Consider the following 16,553-nt stretch of genomic DNA (forward strand, 5'->3'; position numbering starts at 1 on the left):
CCACTCATTAGATTTTCGACATCATAGCTAGAATTTTAACCCCTTACAACTCCAGTACTCAAGGATTTTTCATTGGACCCCAACCATCAAGAAGGCTTTTAGATAAACAGAAGGATGATTCAGCATGGTACAGATGCTAACCTATAGAAGCCTTTTGTTGTGGAAATCAATGCCTCCAACATGCCAGTAGGGGTTACTCTCTTCCAAACTGTCCTTCTTCCCCAAGGTACTCAACTCTTTGCATATATTTTAACATATAAACTATGTGCAGCACCAAAGCTGTGCACCTTTGGGTGAGAAGCTTCGGGAAAGGATATGCTGGCTGCGAAGACAGCATTTGAGAGCTGGCACAGGCCCTTGGAAAGGGCCTCTGCTATAATCCAGCTCCATCTCAAGGAACAGGCCCCCAAGCTCAGATGGCAGCAGATAAAGTAGACATTCTCTTCAGCCCGCAGGTCACCACCAAGGACAGACATCTTCTGACATGGAACCCAAAGCATTTACCTCTGTCACTCTTCCCTGCCCCATGCAAGCCATTGCTCAGAGAAGCTTATGACCAGTTTCTTTAAGTTGGCCTGACAACTGTCACAGGACTCCTCCTTTCAGGTCCCGCTTTCCACCATTTAAGGAATCCCTCCCTAAAGTTGCAAAGTGGGTGTTTCTGATGACCTTTTCACCCAAACCATCTACCTTCTTGATCTCCAGTATTGCCCCATGTTGGGTGAAGATCCTCAAACCTTTTGGTATACCTTGTACACTGCCCTCCAGGTTAAGGCTCATTTCTCCATAGCTAGTCCTCAAATCTTATGGTCAGCCAGAGGAACCATCAGGACACTAGAGATATAAATTGACTGCTATACTTTCTACCTCCAGGATGACTGGTTATCCCTCTTGCCCACCATAGAGAGCTGCTATAACAACTTGATCCATACTTTGCACCTTGAACACTATCGTTTACTCAGAGTACGGTTTTTGTCTTCGTTTTGTTTCTACTCAGCACCGTCCTGTCCCACCTCATCTTTTACTGCAACTCCAGAAGTAAATGATTAATTGGGGGGACCTAGAGGCATCACAAGCCAACTTACAAGATACATTACACGTACTCAGAGAAGAACAATTCTTTGGAAGTGGAAGACTAAATCTGTTTGGTATCCTGGACCTTACTAAATGACAGACTATCAAAGAAACTGGCAGATCTAATAATAGGACCTCTCCCTATCGTTCAAGTAGCAAGGTTAGTCGTCTACCAGCTACTGCTCTTCTCATCCTAGCACATTAATTCTGTGTTTCATCAGTCTCCGTTCTACAGCATCACAAAATCCTCACCACCTCCTCAGGACTGACTGGTGAAAGAATAGAAGTTATCAGTGACATTTATAGATACAAGGAGTATCTCTGGGATTTGGCACAGTGAAAAGTATAGTAAAGAAAAGATTCTGGGAGCCAGCTTACCACCTTCATTCCCAGAAGTGAAGGTTTCCACCAGTACTACTTCACCAAACCCATGTGTTGTGGGCAAGGAAGACCTGAATGGAGGAATAATATCTTTGGTTCCAAGAATTCCATGGATTTTAATGAAGAAATGGACTTCTCAGAAAGAACTCCAGCTGCTAGCTCCTCTCCAAATTCTTATGGAAGCTAATGAGGGCAATGACAGCACAAGAAGTTCCCAACTAAAGGGGTTTCGATGAGTTGGGAGAATGGGGTCATCCAGGCAACAGCTGGGACTAAAATTATCTTGTACCTATGTAGTCTTTGAGTACAACAAATTACATCCTCATTCCCTGTCAAACACAACACATTTCTCTGCTGGCATCAAACTGTCGAAACCTGGATCTTATTTATTTATTTTTTGTCAGTTTTGCCACTATCCCAGCTCTTATTGGGAATCATCAGTTTTTACCCTCCTTGCATCTTTTTGTTTTGTTTTTTAGTGAGGCAGTTGGGGTTAAGTGACTCGCCCAGGGTCACACAGCTAGTAAGTGTTAAGTGTCTGAGGCTGGATTTGAACTCAGGTACTCCTGACTCCAGGGCCGGATCTCTATCCACCCCTCCTTGCATCTTTAAAATTGCCTTCTGCCTCTGGCGCTTTCTAATTAAATTGCCCTGTCTTTTCACTTTTGTAAGTGGCAGGTGCTCTATAGCCCTGAACATCTTTGTGCTGGAACTTTCCCACTCCCTTTTCTCTACTATAACCAGAACAAGAGAGAGTTTGATGTAAACAATGGACCTTGGTTTGTGCCCTACTTGAGGTCTGGACTTTGTGGAACAGTAAAGGCTGTACAAACAATCCTAACCAATCCTAATCTTCTCTGGGAAGGTCGGTGTTTGGATAAAATGGAGAGTAAGTCTCTTAACAGTGTCAGTGGGTTGAAAGCCCAAGACTTGTTAGTGTAGACCTGATGGTCAAGGACCACCAAAGCTCACTTCTTTAGGAATGCAAGTCGGTGTTCTGGAAGAGTCCATTTAGGAGAAAACAAAGAACCTACAAAGTTTGTCTTAATACCCTGCTTAGGTGTGAAGCTTTAGGTTAGCAGGAACAAAGGCCAGAATATAAAAGTTGACAGCCTTGGTTGCTGTTTCTGGCAGCCACAGAAGTCTTCTTGACAGTAGTAGGACCATCTATCCATTCAGTCCGAGTAGGTAGCAAAATTATATTTTGTATTAAAAGTAATATCTTTTAACACAAAAAAATAAATGTTTCAATCTTATTTTTGTTTTGTTTCGTTTTGTTTTTGTTGTTGTTTTTTTGCAGGCAATGGGTTTTAAGTGACTTGCCCAGGGTCACACAGCTAGAAAGTGTCAAGTGTCTGAGTCTGGATTTGAATTCAGGTACTCCTGAATTCAGGGCTGGTGCTTTAACCACTGTGCCATCTAGCTGCCCCTCAGTCTTATTTTAAAATAAATTTAAATATGAACTACATATAATGGATTTTGGGTGGGCTTTTTAAGAATGAGAACAAGGATGGTTATTATTATTTTTACTTATATGATAAATACTTTTTAAGTACAGGTATTAAAAATATGCAAATTTTGTATAAAAAAATAAGAGCATAAGAAAAGAAAGATACAAGAATGCAAGATAAAACACTCCATCTCCTTACACACACACACACACACACACACACACACCCCTACCTTTGATTTGTTGTCCATATGTCTATCAACTTCAGCTATTTCTTGATTAATCCTAACCCCTGCCTGCTGAAATTGCTGAAAGGCAATTTAGTGTGAGCCAGCCTTGGTGTGAGACCCGGTGTCAGTCATGTTTTTTGACACATACAGCATTTTGGGGGGCAGGTCATTTAACTTTAGAGCAACTCCCTGAGACGGAAAGTTATGAGTGAGTTGAGTATAGTCAAGTGTGTATTTACTTTTCATTCTGTCTTTTTCACTCTGCAGCACTTCATTAGAGTCTTACCATTTGGATTGTTTTTTGTTTTTTGTTTTTTAAGTGAGGCAACTGGGGTTAAGTGACTTGCCCAGGGTCACACAGCTAGTAAGTGTTAAGTGTCTGAGGCCGGATTTGAACTCAGGTACTCCTGACTCCAGGGCCGGTGCTCTATCCACTGCACCACCTAGCTGCCCCTGGATTGTTTTTTTTTTAAAACTTTATTATAAATGACAGGATGTTTAATGGTTGGCTGGCCTTGAATTCAAGTCCTGAAAATCTGTACAACTTCAAGAATGACAAAAAGAAAATATTAGTAGAAAAATTAAATTTATTCCTTATAACAAATTTAAATTCTCTGAATTTTTCAATGAGAAGAAAGTCAGGAAAGGGTTCAAAATACAAGACTTATCAAGATGTTGCTTGCAAGAAATATATTTATTCTAAAATGCTGTGTCTATATTTAAGCCAAGAAATGATTCTAAAATATACCATGATAATGCAAGTGTTAAAAATTCAGTGTTTGTAGTAGAAACCCAATAAAATAGAATTCAAGCTAGAAAACATTAGATAAACATTTTAGAATGATAAATGGTAAAATAACTAACAATAATTCTCAGTATGCATGAAAACATTCAGTTAGTTTCCTTAAAGAAAAATTAACAGTAATACAAAAAAGGAAAAATAGAACATGATACTCCATTATCCAAATATGTCAAGACAAGCATTTATTAAGGTTGTACCATGTGCCAGGCCAAAACAAGATTAATAGTTAGATGGAGTAAACTAAGTGGGAGGATCAGAAGATGCACATTCTCTTCAAGGAAACATGGAATGTTCACAAAAACTGATTATGTAGATGGGATATAGAACCTCTACGCAAAATTTAAAAAGCAACAGTTTTGTATACACTCTATGTTTTTTAAACTATTCCATATACTTTTTTTGTACTGCTATGTAATAAAATTCAGTAACAAACAAAAGTTAGAAAAATTGCATGGACAGTGGCAAAAGTGGAAAATTATAGAAACATACTATGTAAAAGACATGACAGTGGTGATATTGATATGCCATATGAAAATTGATGGGATGCAGCCAAAGCAATTCTTAGAGGCAAATTTATATAATTACCTATACAATAAAAGGATGAATCAGCTTGAAAAGGCACAAATAGTCTAAGGGAAAATTTTAAAAGAACAATTATAGAAACTAGAAATAGAAAACTCCCCAAAATGAAATAGATAAAACCACTTTTTCCCCCAGACTAATTAAAGTGGACAAAGTAAGTTTTAAATTTTTGAAAGTAAGAGACATTGAAACTGGGAAAACTACAAATGATGAAGTAATTACAACAAACAAATTAAAAACTTTGTATTTATATAACGTATTCTAATGGAGCAAATAGGCTTTGGCCAGTGGTTTCAAATAGAAATGGGGGCCGCTAAGCTGTACATAAGAATCCCCCTGCAGGTTACATAATGACTTAGAAGATCACACACATATTTCTTATTTTATTTAATATATCAGCACATTAAAATCAAATAGGTACTACATATTAATCTAGTACAGGCTGAACATGTTATTTATTACATGCCTTGTGTTTTTGACACCTGTGCTCTTTGACTTGTCACTCTCTTACAATGAGGCCAGCCTGGGGGCAGCTAGGTGGCACAGTGGATAAAGCACCGGCCCTGGATTCAGGAGGACCCGAGTTCAAATCCAGCTTCAGACACTTGACACTTACTAGCTGTGTGACCCTGGGCAAGTCACTTAACCCCTATTGCCCCACCAAAACCAAACAAACAAAAAAAGCTACTACAATGAGGCCAGCCACATCTCAGTATTCTAAAGATACAACTCCAGGGTTGGGGTGTCTTGTCTCTTTAATGTTATTAACTCCTGGTGTAGTTCCTTCACTGTTAGACCACATATGATTAGGGCACCAGTTCTATTTACCTTTTAACATTGTTTAAATTTTACAAAGGGGTGTTTACTGTGAAGATGTAAATAATAAAAATACAAATATTTTCTGACAATACCTCAGGGGCCAACTTTCTTTCACCAACTTTATCTATGAAGAATGTACTAAGATTTGGTTACAGTTTCTACATAGTATCGATCCCACCAAGTTTATGTCCTGTCCAAATGTGGAATTATTGTCAGATGATTCCTTGTCTCAGTTACTGGTAGCTTGGGTCACAGAGGTCACTCCTTGATCCTCTGGATCTTCTGGGCATGATACCAAGGTGGCTACAAATCCCAGTGTTGATTTGACTTCTGGGATCCTTGAGGTTCACCCTCCTGACCTTGTGAAATAGAGAGTTGAAACTCAGAGCCTACTGATCACTCCACCCAAGTAAAAAGAATAAACACTGAAGCAGGCAAAGAAACTGATTTTCTCGACTCTAAATGAGAGGATGAAGACAGAAGCAGTCAAAGAATGAAGGGTGACATGTCAACCTTGGAGAGAAAGGGCTTACGGTCTTCTCCCTTTTAGCACTCTCATCAGATGCCATTAGTGAAGAAATCAAACCAAGAGAGAAGTCTTAGGCCAACCAATACCTTTTGAAAAATCCTTATCTCCCTTAACCCCCCCTCCCCCCCCACACACATATGTAATTTCATCACCATACCTGAAGTCAATCAAATAGACTGTTTCTAAAAGACTGGAACCAATTAAAGAATTTCTACTAATGTTTTAAGTCTTTCCAGGGCATTTATATTTCACATCATCACAACTCTCCTGGAAGCAATCTCCCCAGCTGAATAAACTGATGTCTTCTGCACCCAACTTTCTACTAGCAAATTAGAGATATTAGAGAGGCATTATGATGTGGCTAAAAAGTTGGCCTTGGGGGGCAGCTAGGTGGCACAGTGGATAGAGCACCGGCCCTGGATTCAGGAGGACCTGAGTTCAAATCCGGCCTCAGACACACTAGCTGTGTGACCCTGGGCAAGTCACTTAACCCCAATTGCCTCACACCAAAAAAAAAAAAAAAAAGTTGCCCTTGGAGGCCAGTAAGACCTGGATTCAAGTCCTGTGTCTGACATGATAGCTGGGTGACATTAGAGTTAGTGTCTAGTCATCCCCACAATTGCTCATGCAACTTAAGACCAGGTTGTAGTAGAGGTATCAACCTGCATCCCTTTGGGAGTTCCCTATACCAATGAAGTCACAGGGCTAGTGCATATGTTCTTAGAGATCTTGAAAACTACTAACCTTGTAAAAACAGAGATTATACAAACTGACAGAACAGGAAGTTGATCAATTCAAATAAAAAGCCTTCAAAGAACAAATAATTACTATTTACAGAGATATTCCAAAATATGAGAGACTGTTGGCAGAATGGATCAGAGCTTTGGAGTCCATATGACTTAAATTCAAGTCCTGATTGAACATAATAACTGTGTGACTGGATAAGTCATTCAACTCAGTTCTCCAGGCAACATCTCCCAAGTTATAAAATAGTGACAGATTTTCATGAGTGAGGAGAGTTTTCTTCACAGGGAGTTCTCTGCATAGAAGAAGCAACAGATCCAGACTCCCTCATCCCTAAGAAAAAAATGTACGAATACAGAGGAAGATGAAACGTTATCTTGATGCCTTTCGTTAGACAAATGTGGTATTACTTTTAGAATCTGGCAAAGATAAAAAAAGAAATTTATATACTGATTTCATCAATAGAAATGCAAAACTACTGCATAAAATGTTAGCTAATAATACAGAAATATATATATTTTAAAACATCACCATCCATGCAGGGTTGTTCAGCATTAGAAAAATTATTAACATAATACAACACAACCTCCAAATCTTTAAAATAGTTTGTGTTTATGTCAGTATATGAAGAAAAGTCATTAGATAGTCTCCAATCGACAAATACCCATTTTAAAAGTCTAGGAACAGAGGGCTTTTTTCTCAAGCAAATAAAAATATCACTCAAACCAAAACCCAACAGAAGTATTTTCAATAAAAAGTTCTAAAGCAAGGAAGGATCCCTACACTCACTTGTATTTAGTGTCAGAAATTCTACCAGATGGAATACAATTGAAAAAAAAATGTGTTTGTAGGATTATCATTGGAAATAATGAGGTCAAGATATCAGTATTTTCAGATTACAACCCTGTATTAAGAAAATCCAACTATTAAAATTTTTTTGGAGACAATAAATGATTTGAACAGGGTGTGAAGTTAGATTTACTTAGAAAAAAATTTGTATTTTTTACTATCAGTAAGGACCAAGAAAGTCATTAAAAAAGAAACTTTAAAATAAAAATATCAAATATTTGGGAGATGACTAGAAAAATCTGAATCTGAGTAGGGATAGTTACTTTTAAAAGAATGATTGAAATCAAGGAAAGCCTAACTTATTAGGATGACATTCCATGTTTGTGGATAGAGCATATTAAAACATAAAAATGACAATGTTCCCAAAACTAATCTACATATTTAATGCAATGCCAGTCAAAATGCCTAGGAACTTCTTTATAGAAGTAGATATAATGAAATTTATATGAAAAAGCAAATAGATGAATTAGAGGCACTTGCTACTCTGTGACTTTAAACATTAGAAAGCAATTATCATTAAAACTAGTACTGGAAAAAGATAGATCAGGACTAGTGGAATAGAACAGAGCTGCCAAACAATAGATATGTTACAAATTATTAGAAAACAAAGGATTTGTTATTTAGCAGATGTTTTTGGGAAAATTAGCAATTCATTGGGAAATGAATTTAAGCCACTTCTCACTATATACTTGGATGAATTCCAGCAGGATGATACTTAAATATAAAAAATATATGATGCAAAGTTTAAAAAGCAGGAAAGTATACATTACAACCATATAGTAGAAAAACGGATGAGAATGAAGGGACAAAGATGAAGACTCAGAGTCACTAAAACTTTATTATGGGGGGCAGCTAGGTGGCGCAGTAGATAAAGCACCGGCTCTGGATTCAGCAGGACTTGAGTTCAAATCTGGCCTCAGACACTTGACACTTACTAGCTGTGTGACCCTGGACAAGTCACTTAACCCTCATTGCCCCGCCAAAACAAAAACAAAAAAAACAAAACCCCAAACCAAAAAACTTTATTATGGCATTTTGAGGGATGAATTTAATTTACTTAAATATAATTAGAAACAAAACTAGTATTGATGTTCAGGTCTGTTCTTAGGAAATTTTTTTAAAACTAAGAAGAAAATAGGTAGAGATATACTTTCATAGAAGGGAAAGAGTAGAAAATGAAGATACAAAGAAGTTTTGGGGTATTTGTTGTTTAGTCATTTTTCAGTCATGTCTCATTCTTTGTGACCCCTTTTTGGGTTTTCTTGGCAAAGATACTGGAATAGTTTGTCATTTCCTTCTCCAGTTCATTTTACAGATGAGGAAACTGAGGCAGACAGGGTTAGGTGCTTGCCCAGGGTCACAGTAAGGGTCTGAGGCTAAATTTGAACTCAGGTCTTCCTGATTCCAGGCCTGGAGCATTGCATCACCTAGCTTAAGATATGTAAAATTAAGGGAGTTCATATCAGCATTAATCTTTTTTTAAGTTAAAATTTATTTAAACAAAGCATTTATTTTCTCATCCAGAGCCCTACCAAAAAAAATCCTTATAACACATATACATAATCAAGTAAAAAAAATTCCTACATCTATATGGTTTTAAGCTAAGAAAAGTAGAAAGATAGGGCATCTGCTGAAATTGAAGGTCCCTTATTGGTGTTGAGAAAGGGAGCCTTAAGGTAATGGTAAAGGTAATTTTATAAAGTAATTTAATATGTAATTCTTCCTATTGAATGAAATCACTCTGATTGAAATGATAGGTATTTAAAAAATATAAATGCCTTTTAAAAGTTGAATTTCAACATTAAGTTGGTTGGTCAATAAACATTGATCAATATATACTATGTGCTAGGCACTATACTAAGTGCTGGGGCTGGAAAAATGTGTCAAAAGACAGTCTTCTCCCTGAAAGGAGCTTACAGTCTAATGGGGGAGACAACAAGCAAACAAATATGTACAAACAAACTATATATAGGATAAATAGAGATTGAGAGGAAAGGTGCTAGAATTAAGAAAGTTTGGGAAAGACTTTGTGTAGAAGGTCTGATTTAGGTTGGGATTTAAAGGAAGCCAGTACTCAATAAGGAGAGACCATTCCAGGCATGTGAGACAATTGGGAGCCACTGGAGTTTATGGAGTAGAGGGGGATGACATGATTGGACATGAGCTTTAGGAAGATCACTTTGGTGGCCGAATAGAGGGTGGTTTGGAGTTGGAAGAGACTTCAGAAAATGCTCAGAGACTAGAGATGGAATGCTCTGTTCATGGAACAGAAGGGAAGCCAGTGTCACTTGTTGGAAGGGTGGAGAGTAAGGCATAAAAAGATTGGAAGATAGGAGGTGCCTAGATTATGAAGGGCTTTCAGTGCTAAACAGAGCATTTTGTATTTGCTCTTGGAGGCACTATGGAGTTACTGGAATTTTTCAAGGAAGGGTGGTGGCAGGATCAGACCTGAACTTTGGGAAAATCACTTTGGTGGCTGAATAGAGGAGTGGGGAGAGACTTGAAGGCAGATATATCATACCAGCACTCTATTACAATAGTAAAAGTGTGAAGTGGGGTCAGAGTCTGTACTAGAATGATTGCAGTGTCAGAGGAGAAAAGGGGGCATTTTTTGAGAGAGGAAGAGTCAGGTGTGTAGGAAGAGAACCAGGAGAAAGTAGTTTCCCCGAAACCTACAAGAGAGTATCAAGAAGGAGATAGTGATTAACAGTATAAAAGACTACAGAGAAGTCAAAGAATGAGAATTGAGAAAAGGCCACTGGATTTGACAACGAAGAGGTTATTGGTAACTTTGAAAACAATTTGGATGAAATGATAAGATTGGAAACTGGCTTGTAAAGGGTGAAGAAGAGAGTGAGAGGGGAGAAAGTGGAGGCACCTATTGCAGGTGGACTTTTTAAGGAGGTTAGCCACAAAGAGAAGAGAAGATGAAAGGATCAAGCACTATTTTGTAGCTAGGAAATATTTCCCCCTCTCCATCCACTAGAGGGAGACCATTCATTAGGAAACATTCTCAATGAACTATTTCTCAATTTTGGGATGAAGGAGACTTAACATCACCCTGTTAGATCACTATTCAATCATAATTAAAAGCTAATTAGACCAAAATTTTTCTTCTTTTTTCTAGGCTGGGAAAATAGGAAACTTCATGACAATATAATGGTTATAATCCATTCTAAAACAGCAACATTTGGAGCCTTAATTACCTCAGATTAAAAAAACAAAAACAGAAACCCAAACTATTCAACAGAGGCTTTTGATAGGAAAATAAGATCTATACAATAGCTTCAAAGCTAATGAATGTCACTACAGGTATTATTGGTATTTTATAGATAAGGAAACTTTCCTCTCACAATGGTTAGGAGACCTAGCTATTAAGTGTCAGAGGTGAGATTTAAATGTAGGTCTTAATGGTCCCAAGAGGAGTTCACTTTTTATGGATTGCAACCATTTAATATTTTCTTCTTGTTTGGAAAAATTAAATGTTTTACTCTTTTAATGAGGGGACTATCCAAAGAGGGCCCAGTTCTTAAAACACATTCAAAGTAGGGTATGAACAGATCTGGAGGAGACTTAGATCGGGGGAACTAGGTGGTGTAATGGATAAAGTAACAGGCCCCTCCTGTGCTATAGTTATTAACTACCTTTTGGATATCTGAAACTGAATGTTCTATAAAGCAACTTAACTTATAAAACAGAACTCATCTTTTATTTATCATTATCATTTTGTTGTCATTAAATGTCCAAAACTGAACTTCTTATCTTTCCCTCCAACTCCTTCTTTCTTCCACAGTCAAGGGTGCCACCATCCTCCCAGTCACAAAGGCTTGAAAGTTAGGTGTTATCCTTCAGACACTTATTAGCTGTACGACCCTGGGCAAGTCACTTAACTCTGTTTACCTTAGTTTCCTCATCCATGAAATGAGCTGGAGAAGGAAATGGCAAACCCCACCCCAGTATCTTTGCCAAGAAAACCCCAAATGGGGTCACCAAAAGTTGACTATGATCGAATAACAGCAAAGCTTAGGCTACCAGGTGATGAGAGAGCCCACAATATTTGAAAGAAGAAAGAAAAAGCTATGAACATTTATTTTCTAAAGTTTTGATTTCACTTTTATTTGTCTACTGATGTCATGTTTATACATGTACCATAAGTTTTTTTCTTCAATTTCTTTTAGGATTTTTTTTTTTTGAGTAATCCTCTCTCCTGGCTGAGGAACAATTAGTTCCTTTTTGGTATCATCTTATTATGAAAAAGGTAACTAAAGTGGTCAGCTAGCTTGTTGGGGAGGATTGTGGGGAGGGCTGACTCTGCTGAAGCCCCTGCATCCTTTAGCTTCTGACTCTTTGGTTGGTCCAACCCTGACTTTGAGTTCTTACTAGTTTTCCTCTTATTCCTCCCTCCAAATGTTCCCATGCTCCGACTTCTGCCAGTGAACACAGGACCTGCTAGTGGGGAGTCTGAAAAGTGAAGGGAAATAAGGGAAGGGGAAATCTCTGATCCTCCTGTAAATAGCCCTGAACACATTTCCCCCCATAGAAACAATGTTACTCTGGTTGGATTTTATCATCCTAATAGGCAAATACTAGAATTCAGGTAAATCCATAGTTAAAAACCAAAACAAAATTTTAGTTCAAGTTTAGTTTAGCCTGGGAACCTAGTCATCATGTATCACCTTGTTTCTACGGGGGAAAAAATGTAATAGAGTTTGTGCTTGACTTGTATACCCTTTGTTTTTTTGGTTTTTGGTGAGGCAGTTGGGGTTAAGTAACTTGCCCAGGGTCACACAGCTAGTAAGTGTTGTGTCTGAGGCCGGATTTGAACTCAGGTCCTCCTGAATCCAGGGCTTGACTTGTAAACAAACACAAAAGTTGAGTTAAAGCTGATATGTACTTATATTAAGAATTGTAAAAACATTTCAAATTGCTTATGTTATTAAATGTAGTTGCTCATTTTACCATTTCATTAATAATGTTCCTAGACTGTTGTTGTTAAGTTGTTTTGGTCATGTCTGACTCTTTTTGACCCTGTTTGGGGTTTTCTTGGCAAAGAAACTGGAGTGGTTTGCCATTTTCTTCTCCAGCTCATTTTACAGATGAGGAAACCAAGGTAAACAGGGTTAAGTGACTTGCCCAGAGTCACACAGCTAGGAAGTATCTGAGGCCAGCTTTGAATTCAGGAAGAAAAGTCTTCTGACATCAGGTCCAGCATTCTATCCACTGTGTCACCTGGCTGCCCTGCTTATAGACTTTTATCCTTGTTGATGTTCAGTCACGACTGACTTTTTGTGACTCCTTTTTGGAGTTTTCTTGGCAAAGACACTGGAGGGATTTCTCACAGACTGCCTCACATAAATAAGTTTGTGCAGGAAGCTGTGATACCAAAGCTTGTCTGGGTGTCCCCCAAAGCTCTGTCCTGGGCCCTCTTCTCTTTTAATTCTTTATTATCTCAATTAGTGATTTCATTAGCTCCCATGGGTCCAATTATTATCTCTGTGTAGGTGGTTCCTTGTTTTGTATAACCACCCCCCCTCCTGTGCCATAGTTACTAACTACCTTTTGGATATCTGAAACTGAATGTTCTATGAAGCAACTTAACTTATAAAACAGAACTCATCTTTTATTTATCATTATCATTTTGTTGTCATTAAATGTCCAAAACCGAACTTCTTACCTTTCCCTCCAACTCCTTCTTTCTTCCACAGTCAAGGGTGCCACCATCTTCCCAGTCACAAAGGCTTGAAAGTTAGGTGTTATCCTTAACTCCTCACTCACACTAACTCCATAAAGCCAATTTGTTGGGTTTAACTTTTCTCCCATATATTTCCCCTATTTTCCACTAATACAATCACAATTTTATTCTAGGCCCCCAACACCTGATGCCTGGCCTATTGCAATAGTCTTCTAACTGATCTGCCTGTCCAGTCTCTCTCCATTAAGTGTATCATGTTAGCTTTCCTTCCCCGCCCCCCATCACCTGCTAGTGCTGGTACCTTTCCCTCTCAGATTGATTTCCTTTTTTTTCCCCCTATATGTATTTTGTATGTACCTAGTTATATATGCTTCAAGGGCAGGGACTTTGTATCCCTAGACTTGGCCCAGTGACCATGCTACAGCAAGTAAATGCTAATTGAGTGACTTAAAGTGATGGGAACCTCTGTCTTTCATTTTATTCTCTTTCTGAGGTTTGTGGAAGAGTAAGTATACAGCAAGTGATTAGGTAGGAATATGGAAGGAACATTCAAAAACCCATCCCACAGTGCACAGTGCACAGAGCCTGGCACATAATAGGTGTTTAATAAATGCTTGTTGACTGACTGCTAGTAGGAGACTTCCAGATCAACAGAGTGAAATTAACATTGGAGAATGGACCAATGAGTTCTGTTCAGGGAGACTTGGCAGTTATTTCCTAAATTGGAAAGGGAGAGGAAAGGAGTATGTGTTTTCAAGCATCTACCATGTGCAGGCCCTGGGATAAGTTTTGTGATGTTTAAAATCTAAATTGTGGTCGCCTTAAATTAGAAGCTTCAGCTCCAGTCTAGCCTAGAGTTCCAGCCTGGCTAGCCTAGAGTTCCAGCCTGGTTGGGTTCTTCCTGAAGTCCTCCTCCACGAGCCTGCTTTAATCAGGAACACACTAGCAAGCTGTTTGTGGAAGCTTTTTTATAGATCTGGAACAGAGGCGGTCCTTACACACTGCTTCAAGGTGATTGGTTGGCGTCATCCAAATCCATTGGCTTTGAAGGTGTTCTCAAGTTGAGTTCACAGTCTAGTTTCTGAGAACAATGCCTTCTTAAGGGATAGCCAGGTGTAATTACAATCCAATTAACTTGAAGTAGGCTTAATCAGGTGGGTCTTTGAGTATCTGCTAAATCCCATTATTTCATCACATCCCCCCTTTGTTTCTTCTAGGAACAGGTGTTCCTAGATGAAACAGTTTACATATATTATTTTATTAACTTGAATGTTTTAGTATGGAAGAAAGCCTTCGTTTCGTGGGCCACAAGACTGGGTCAAGCCAGGCCAGTAGAATTGGAACCAGGGAGATGACATCATAAATCAAGTACCATCCCACCTGATTGGTAGTTTTCTTTTGTACACCCTTCTCTCATATAATACCAGAGGTGATTAGGGCAAGCATTAGTGCTAATGAAAGTAGAGGATACCCTGTCTCTTGGGTAAAAAGTCAGGGTATGAATTCAGATCCAAGTACATGTAAAATAAAAGTCCAGGCCAGACTGGTACCTGTGTTTCACCAGAACATCATTTAGAGGACTGAGACTCAGACTGAGCACTAAAATTCAGTGTGGTAGATCAGTATTGATCAAGGAGTCAATATCTTGGGAGTGTGAGGGAGCTGACTGATTCAGCCTGCCTCCCCAGAGCTGCTTATGGTGGTTCTATTTCCTACTCTCTCCATAATAATGCGTTGGCATGGTGATAGGCTCCTATGCTTCCCCCTTATTCCATCATGCCATTATTCATGGCTCAGAGACTAATTATTGAACCTTGGTATACTATTTCTGAAGTAGCATAGTCTCTTTTCACTAAAGCTTAGAAACACATTCTTCAATTAAATTCAACAACCTTGTACTTATTATGTAAGTACTTGGAAGTACTTACTACATTCCATACACTTTCATACTTTAGATCTAAATCTAGATAAAACAAACCAAGGAAATTCCAGATCCCTCAGGGTTAGAGGTTTAAGAAATTGCCAGTTAGCTAAAAACAAAGAAAAAATACACTTGTTCATAGTACACAGTGACAAATTGTTAGCTGAAGCCTTTGTTCATGATTTCAAGTATGTGTCTTTGTATCTTTTTTAAAAAAAGTAATATTTTTGAAGTTCCACTGTTATTTTAAATGTTTTACTGATGCTTTAAAAATTGTCATTTTCAATAATTTCTTTCCCCCATAGTTCTTTCCTTGTAATGTTTAAGTATAGTTAAGCCAAACAAGACAACACATTGACCATGTCACACCATAAAATAAATCACTAAGCCTTTATTAAGCACCTAATATATATCAAGTACTGTGCTAATCACTGAGAATACAAAGCAAGGCAAAAGACAGCTCCTGCATGCAAATAACTACAAACAAGATATTTCCAGAATAAATTGGAGCTCCTCTTATAGGGTAGGCACTAACATTACGGACTTGAGAAAGGCTTCTTGCAGTAGATGGCATTTTACCTAGGGCTTGAAGGAAGATAGGGAAATCAAGAGGCAGAGATAAAGAGGGAGAGAATTCCAGACATTGGGGACAGCCAGTGAAAATGTAGGGACTGGAGATGGTGTGTCTTTTGTGAGAAGATCTGAGTATTTAGAGGGGAGTCAATTATAAGACAACTGAAAAGGTTATGAAGTGCTTTTTCATTTGGTCCTGGAAGTGATGGGGAGCCATTGGAGTTTATTGAATGAGGGGTGACCTGTGTGCTTTAGGAAGGAACAATACATTTCATTCCACAGGTATAGTCCACCACTCCTTTACTGAGTGGAAGAAGGCATATTTCACTATCAGTTCTTTTTTTTTTTGGCAAGACAATGGGGGTTAAGTGACTTGCCCAGGGTCACACAGCTGGCCAGTATCAAGGGTCTGATTTTGGATTTGAACTCAGATCCTCCTGAATCCAGGGCCAGTACTTTATCCACTGTGCCACCTAGCTGCCCCCTCACTATCAGTTCTTGAAGAAATTTTTTGGTCCAAATTTGCAAACATTAATTGAAAGAGGCAGTTGATATGGTAGAAAAGTACAGAGTTGTAATTAAAGGATCTGGATTCCAGGTCTAGCTCTTTGTGGTATCTTGGGCAAATCACTTCTCTAGGTGTCATTTTCCTCATCTTAAACTAAGTGAGGGATTGGAATAGATGATCTCTAAGGCCCATTACAACTCTAATTTCTATGACACTACTGTAAAGGAAACACTGAGCTAAAGCACTGACAGCCTTAGAAAGTTTAGATAAGATAGGGGTCTCTGACCTGATAAGGGGCATCCTAGTGAAGATAAGATGCAAAGAGATAATTATAATGTGGATTGTCTGTTGAGTATAATAGAAGAGAGTGCTACTAATACAAGGTGTTTTAGAAAGCAA

The sequence above is a fragment of the Dromiciops gliroides genome, chromosome 6, assembly GCF_019393635.1.
Source record: "Dromiciops gliroides isolate mDroGli1 chromosome 6, mDroGli1.pri, whole genome shotgun sequence".
In the NCBI taxonomy this organism is placed as follows: Eukaryota; Metazoa; Chordata; class Mammalia; order Microbiotheria; family Microbiotheriidae; genus Dromiciops; species Dromiciops gliroides.